Below are 7,494 nucleotides of genomic sequence, written 5' to 3'. Positions count from 1 at the left end.
CGGGTCCAGATGGTGACCCGCCCCACAGGGTCCAGATGGTGACCCTCCCCACGGGGTCCACATGGTGACCCTCCCCACAGGGTCCACATGGTGACCCTCCCCACAGGGTCCAGATGGTGACCCTCCCCACAGGGTCCAGATGGTGACCCTCCCCACAGGGTCCACATGGTGACCCTCCCCACGGGGTCCACATAGTGACCCTCCCCACGGGGTCCACATGGTGACCCTCCCCACAGGGTCCACATGGTGACCCTCCCCACAGGGTCCAGATGGTGACCCTCCCCACAGGGTCCACATGGTGACCCTTCCCACAGGGTCCAGATGGTGACCCGCCCCACAGGGTCCACATGGTGACCCGCCCCACAGGGTCCACATGGTGACCCTCCCCACAGGGTCCAGATGGTGACCCTCCCCACAGGGTCCACATGGTGACCCGCCCCACAGGGTCCAGATGGTGACCCTCCCCACAGGGTCCAGATGGTGACCCGCCCCACAGGGTCCACATGGTGACCCTCCCCACGGGGTCCAGATGGTGACCCTCCCCACAGGGTCCACATGGTGACCCTCCCCACAGGGTCCAGATGGTGACCTTCCCCACAGGGTCCAGATGGTGACCCTCCCCACAGGGTCCACATGGTGACCCTCCCCACAGGGTCCAGATGGTGACCCTCCCCACAGGGTCCACATGGTGACCCTCCCCACAGGGTCCAGATGGTGACCCTCCCCACAGGGTCCACATGGTGACCCTCCCCACAGGGTCCACATGGTGACCCTCCCCACGGGGTCCACATAGTGACCCTCCCCACAGGGTCCACATGGTGACCCTCCCCACAGTGTCCACATGGTGACCCTCCCCACAGGGTCCAGATGGTGACCCTCCCCACAGGGTCCACATGGTGACCCTTCCCACAGGGTCCAGATGGTGACCCGCCCCACAGGGTCCACATGGTGACCCGCCCCACAGGGTCCAGATGGTGACCCGCCCCACAGGGTCCAGATGGTGACCCTCCCCACAGGGTCCAGATGGTGACCCTCCCCACAGGGTCCAGATGGTGACCCTCCCCACAGGGTCCACATGGTGACCCTCCCCACAGGGTCCAGATGGTGACCCTCCCCACAGGGTCCACATGGTGACCCTCCCCACAGGGTCCACATGGTGACCCTCCCCACAGGGTCCAGATGGTGACCCGCCCCACAGGGTCCACATGGTGACCCTCCCCACAGGGTCCACATGGTGACCCTCCCCACAGGGTCCAGATGGTGACCCTCCCCACAGGGTCCACATGGTGACCCTCCCCACAGGGTCCAGATGGTGACCCGCCCCACAGGGTCCAGATGGTGACCCTCCCCACAGGGTCCACATGGTGACCCTCCCCACAGGGTCCACATGGTGACCCTCCCCACGGGGTCCAGATGGTGACCCTCCCCACAGGGTCCACATGGTGACCCTCCCCACAGGGTCCACATGGTGACCCTCCCCACAGGGTCCACATGGTGACCCTCCCCACAGGGTCCACATGGTGACCCTCCCCACAGGGTCCAGATGGTGACCCTCCCCACAGGGTCCACATGGTGACCCTCCCCACAGGGTCCAGATGGTGACCCTCCCCACAGGGTCCAGATGGTGACCTTCCCCACAGGGTCCAGATGGTGACCCTCCCCACAGGGTCCACATGGTGACCCTCCCCACAGGGTCCACATGGTGACCCGCCCCACAGGGTCCAGATGGTGACCCTCCCCACAGGGTCCAGATGGTGACCCTCCCCACAGGGTCCACATGGTGACCCTCCCCACAGGGTCCAGATGGTGACCCTCCCCACAGGGTCCACATGGTGACCCTCCCCACAGGGTCCAGATGGTGACCCTCCCCACAGGGTCCACATGGTGACCTTCCCCACAGGGTCCAGATGGTGACCCTCCCCACGGGGTCCACATGGTGACCCGCCCCACAGGGTCCACATGGTGACCCTCCCCACAGGGTCCAGATGGTGACCCTCCCCACAGGGTCCACATGGTGACCCTCCCCACAGGGTCCACATGGTGACCCGCCCCACAGGGTCCACATGGTGACCCGCCCCACAGGGTCCACATGGTGACCCTCCCCACGGGGTCCACATGGTGACCCTCCCCACAGGGTCCACATGGTGACCCTCCCCACAGGGTCCACATGGTGACCCTCCCCACAGGGTCCAGATGGTGACCCTCCCCACAGGGTCCAGATGGTGACCCTCCCCACAGGGTCCACATGGTGACCCTCCCCACAGGGTCCAGATGGTGACCCGCCCCACAGGGTCCAGATGGTGACCCGCCCCACAGGGTCCACATGGTGACCCTCCCCACAGGGTCCAGATGGTGACCCTCCCCACAGGGTCCACATGGTGACCCTCCCCACAGGGTCCACATGGTGACCCGCCCCACAGGGTCCACATGGTGACCCTCCCCACAGGGTCCAGATGGTGACCCACCCCACAGGGTCCACATGGTGACCCTCCCCACAGGGTCCAGTTGGTAGCACACGGGCCTCAGAGCGCCCGCCCCTGCGTGCAGGAGAGAGCCCCGCCTGTGCCTGGCACAGTGCCGTGAGGAGATGGCACTCCACCCTCCGATGGTCGGGTTGGAACTGGAAGGCTGCTCAGTTGTGAAGTGGTCCCTGTATGAGGTGAGTCACTTTGTGGGACAGCCCCGCTGTCCTTTCCCTGGGTTCTCAGAAACATGTGAACTTCATGAAGTGCGGTTCAGGAACACAAGCTTCCCTAGACTGCAGCCTGTCCTGGCTCGTGCGTGACCATTTTCCAACACCAGGGGCTGGTGTCACCACCGTCCCTGGCCCAGAGCCTGGTGGGCACTGCGCTCAGTGCGCCACCTCTGCCCAGGCTGCCTTTCCTGACCCCGCGGCCTCGGTCAGCTACGCAGCAGGTCAGCCTCCAGCACAGACCCAGGGGGGTGAAAGGTCAAAGTGGAGAACAACGTTGTCGGAGTTTTGATATGGACGCCGTGCCCTCCCCCGACCACCAGCTGGCTCCACTGCTGACGCACCCTGGGGCGGGAGGGGTGCAGGACTCTCGGCCTACGCCAGGTGACATTGCTTACCCGGTGCTGACCTCACTGCCCAACAAGGAGAAGGGACAACCAGGCCTGGGCTGGGGACGGCAGCTCTGAGGTTTTGAGTCTGTACAGAACGACTCCAAAACAGTTCTCTAAGCTCTGCCAGCCATACCAGAAATTCACCGGGTCTTCATCTTAACTCTGATTGCTCTCTGCAAACATGAGTGTGAGAAGGGAGACGGGTAACTGTGGTGTAGGCAGACAGACAAGAGCTGGGGCGGACTCAGGGCGGACAGACGTGCTGCCGGAGGACTGTTCAGCGCCCCCAGGGCGTGAGGCTAGAGCCAGGCCTTCAGGAGCAAGGGTCTTCCACGGAAGGCTCTGAGCCGGGGAGGCAGCTGAAGGGGGCAGCTGGTCAGCCAGAAGAGGGCAGAGGTGAGGTGCAGAAGCCCAGATGTGGTGGACGACACGGGGCGGGGGCGGCGTCGGGGACTGGGAAAGGCAGGCCTAGGAGTCTGCACGTGGCCCAGGGGATCCACTGGAGGACTGAGGGGGTGCCGTGGTGTGCCAGGCTGGGCTGGGAGGCTCACGGGCACCAGAGTGGGGAGGGTATCGTGTGGGTGACAGAAGGGAGGAGCCAGGAGAGAAGCCGTGCCAAGGCTTGGGCAGGCCCCGCAGGTGGGTGCTGAGAGGGCGCGACGGGGAGGGAGGGCTCGGGAGGCACCCGGGTGGCCTCGTGGTGCGAGGCCCCTCTTCACAGTGGCTCTGTGAGCACAGACCTGCTCTGGGCACTCCTGCAGGGGACAGCGCCCAGCTGAGGTCCCTGTGGCCTGTCGGATCCAATCCAAGCCTCCCGCTGACTCCCAGGGACCCCTCAGCTGACTCTTTCCGCTTCCTCTCCTCTGTCATCTGCCAATGTGACCTGTAAACGTGGGCTTCTGCCTGGCCACGCCAGACTGCTCCTGTCTCTGCCCTGCCTGAGGTCCTGGTGCTAAGGCCTCTCAGCTTCCAGTCGAGGAAAGCTGGGGTGCCCGCTCTCCCCCCCACACGCACGCACAAAGCACACACACGTACACACATGCACACACACGCACACACACGTACACACACACATGAGCACATGCGTACAGGTACACACACGCACACACACGCACACACACGTACACACACATGAGCACACACGCACGTGTACACACACGTACACACACGCACACACACGTACACACACGTACATACACACATGAGCACATGCGTACAGGTACACACACGCACACACGCACACACACGTACATACACACATGAGCACACACGTACGTGTACACACACGTACACACACGCACACACACGTACACACACGTACATACACACATGAGCACATGCGTACAGGTACACACACGCACACACGTACACACACGTACATACACACATGAGCACACACATACGTGTACACACACGTACACACACGCACATACACGTACACACACGTACATACACACATGAGCACATGCGTACAGGTACACACACGCACACACACGCACACACACGTACACACACACATGAGCACACACATACACACGTACATGTACACACACGCACACACACACGTACACACACTTACATACACACATGAGCACACACGTACACACACACATACACATATGAGCACACACGTACATGTACACACACGCACACACACATACACACATGAGCACACACACGAACACACATGTACACATACAAACATGAGCACACGTAAACACACGTGCACACATACACATACACATACAACGTGAGCACACGCATACACACATGTGCACACACGTATACACACGAGCACACACATACACAAAAAAACATGAGCACATGTAAACACACGTGCACACGTCCACATACACATATGTGTACACAAGCATATATGTACATAGACACACGAGCACACACAAACACACAAAAGCACACACGTGCACACATGCACACATGCACGTACGCACTCGCAGGCTTACTTTGGCCCTGGTGTGGTGCACGAGGCAGGGAGACCTGCCCTACGTGTGATTCAGCTCCCAGTCCTGCTTCTGTTCAGTGTCTCACCTCATCCCACGTCTCCCTGGGCCTCACGTGGCTCTGCCCTGGTTGTGCAGGATTCTTAAAGCCCGTGAGACCTACAGGAAGGAGAGACCAAGACGGACACGGAGGTGAGGCTCAGCCACGCTTCTCCCTGCCTGACAGTCCCACAAGACTTGCTGCAGGGGTTCATGGCTGCAGAGGGCTGTGGGTGCACTGACCTAGACCAGTTTCCTTTAACCCCCAACGGGGAGCAAGCAGGAGAGGCTCCGTCTCTCCATGTGCTTCCAGGCACCTGTAGGGCCCGGACCAGAAGCTCCGGCGCGAGGAATGGCGCAGGTCCACGGCCTTGGAGCTCCATCCAGCCTGCCCCTGGGCCCACCAGTCGTCCAGAGCAGCGCATCCTGAGAGACGCTGGTCCCTGGGTCACAGGTGGGCCTGTATTGAGCAGGAGAAGTGAAGCCCAATAAAGCCTGAGGGGGTTGCTCTGTGAGGTGTCGGGTGGAGGTGGCACGGGAGGTCTGACAGGAAAGCAGTGTCCGCCACCCAGTGCCCGTCCCCTTTCACAGAGGTCCCCTGGAGTGAAGCTCCTCTAAGGCTCCCACCCTTGACCGTCTGCCTCAGGGCTCATCTTGAGCCAGTTTCAGCTCCCACCCAACCCCACGCTCTTTCACCTTTGGAAACTCTCTAAAGAAGCTGGGATGGCGGCAAGATGAAGCCCAGAATCTGCCTGAGAGAGGAGAGACCTCAGTGGCTGCCCACCGTGGAGCCGCTGCAGCCAGTTCCACCGAGTAGGCAAGCTCTCTCGGCCTCCTCCCACCCCATCCTGTGGCCTCCGCTCCCCTCGTTCTCGTGCTGGGCAATGAGTGGCCATTCACCCAACGAGGATTGGACCTGGGCCAAGCAGAAGGCCTTCCAAATGAGGGTCAGTGGAGAGCGGATACTTGACTCTGGGCTAGAAGTCCCTGGAGAGATACGGAGATGCACCTGAGCTTGCTGGAGAAAACTGCACGTCTCTCAAGGTTCTCAACTTGGGGCTGGATGTGATAACTGGGAAGATTTAAAAAAAAAATCCTGTGTGTCTCTGTGTTCTAATGTGTAAGTAGAGGAGGAGAGGCAGGCACTGATGTTTGAAACTAGACGGCTAACTGTCCACCAAATATCCGTGTATCATGGAACTGACTTTGGGATGGATGTTTCCCAACATCTCAGTGTCCACATAACTAGCTGTCACCAACGGAAGGTGAAGGGAAGCGACGTGTGACACTTTCAGGCTGGGACATTTAAGAAGCTGGCAGGGATGATCCGCCTTATCTTCTCCTGTCCACCGTCTGACTCCAACTCTGAGTCTCTAGGGAGTAACAGAGCCGCAGGCTGGCCCCAGCACTACACAAGAGAGTACGCAGCCTGTCAGTCAGGTACGTGCACCTGGGGCAGCCACATGAACAGGAACTACCCTTCCATTGGGTTAAAACACCGAATGCTTTTTATTTACTGATTTACTCACTTACCTATGTTTTGTGGTGCCGGGGATGGAACCCAGGGCCTTGTGCCGGCAAGGCAAGCCCTCTCCCTGCGGAGCTGTGTCCCCAGCCCACACTGAGGGTCGTGCTGTAGTTACAGAAAGGAGTAGCACCACAGTGCTAGAAACCACCACATGAGATGCCCTCACGGCAATCCAGCATTCGTGAAGCCCACGAGTGATCGTCCTGACACAAGTCTGGTGGGCAGAAATGGAAAATTCATACGCAAATGAATACCTACTCCAATAATAACGAAACTGTCGCCCTTCCCGATAAGGAATCGGACATTCCCCTGGGCCCTCTGCACCGTGGTACCCCTGAAGGGCTCCAGGTCAGTCGAGGACTGAATTCTCAGCAGCCGTGTGGCCAGGTCAAGCCCAGGAGGGAAAGTCCACGTCTGATTCTGATTCTGCCACCTTGGTGACATCCGTACCTTAGTGGAGAAAACTTCAGGGTGGATGGGAAGAACCTGGTGGACCTGCGTAGAACACGATGCTTGCGGCACTCTTTGGCTTCCTGTTGCCCTGCAGATACCTTGGGGAGAACACTATCGTGGAACAGTGTATTTTCATACCCTGGATCCACGATGATCAGTCCACTCCTATATGTTTTCCCCAAACTTGTGGTCGCAGAGCCTTCCGTTTTATTCCCTCCAAGTCCCTATTTGTCAGAAACCACTGGCCATTGTCCGGGAGTTGGCTGGGACCCAGATCTCGGGTCATTTCTCTTCCAGATAAAGTACACCGTGAAAAGTGGCACTCCAAGCTCTGCACAATGGGAGGATTTCCCCTCTCCCGGTCTGCGGGCCGCCCTCGGCAGGGCTGAAACAGCAGTCTAGTACCGTACCGATCCACGCCGGCCAGGT

Source organism: Ictidomys tridecemlineatus, unplaced genomic scaffold (assembly GCF_052094955.1).
Source record: "Ictidomys tridecemlineatus isolate mIctTri1 unplaced genomic scaffold, mIctTri1.hap1 Scaffold_5264, whole genome shotgun sequence".
Taxonomy (NCBI): Eukaryota; Metazoa; Chordata; class Mammalia; order Rodentia; family Sciuridae; genus Ictidomys; species Ictidomys tridecemlineatus.
Note: the sequence above shows the minus strand (reverse complement) of the source record.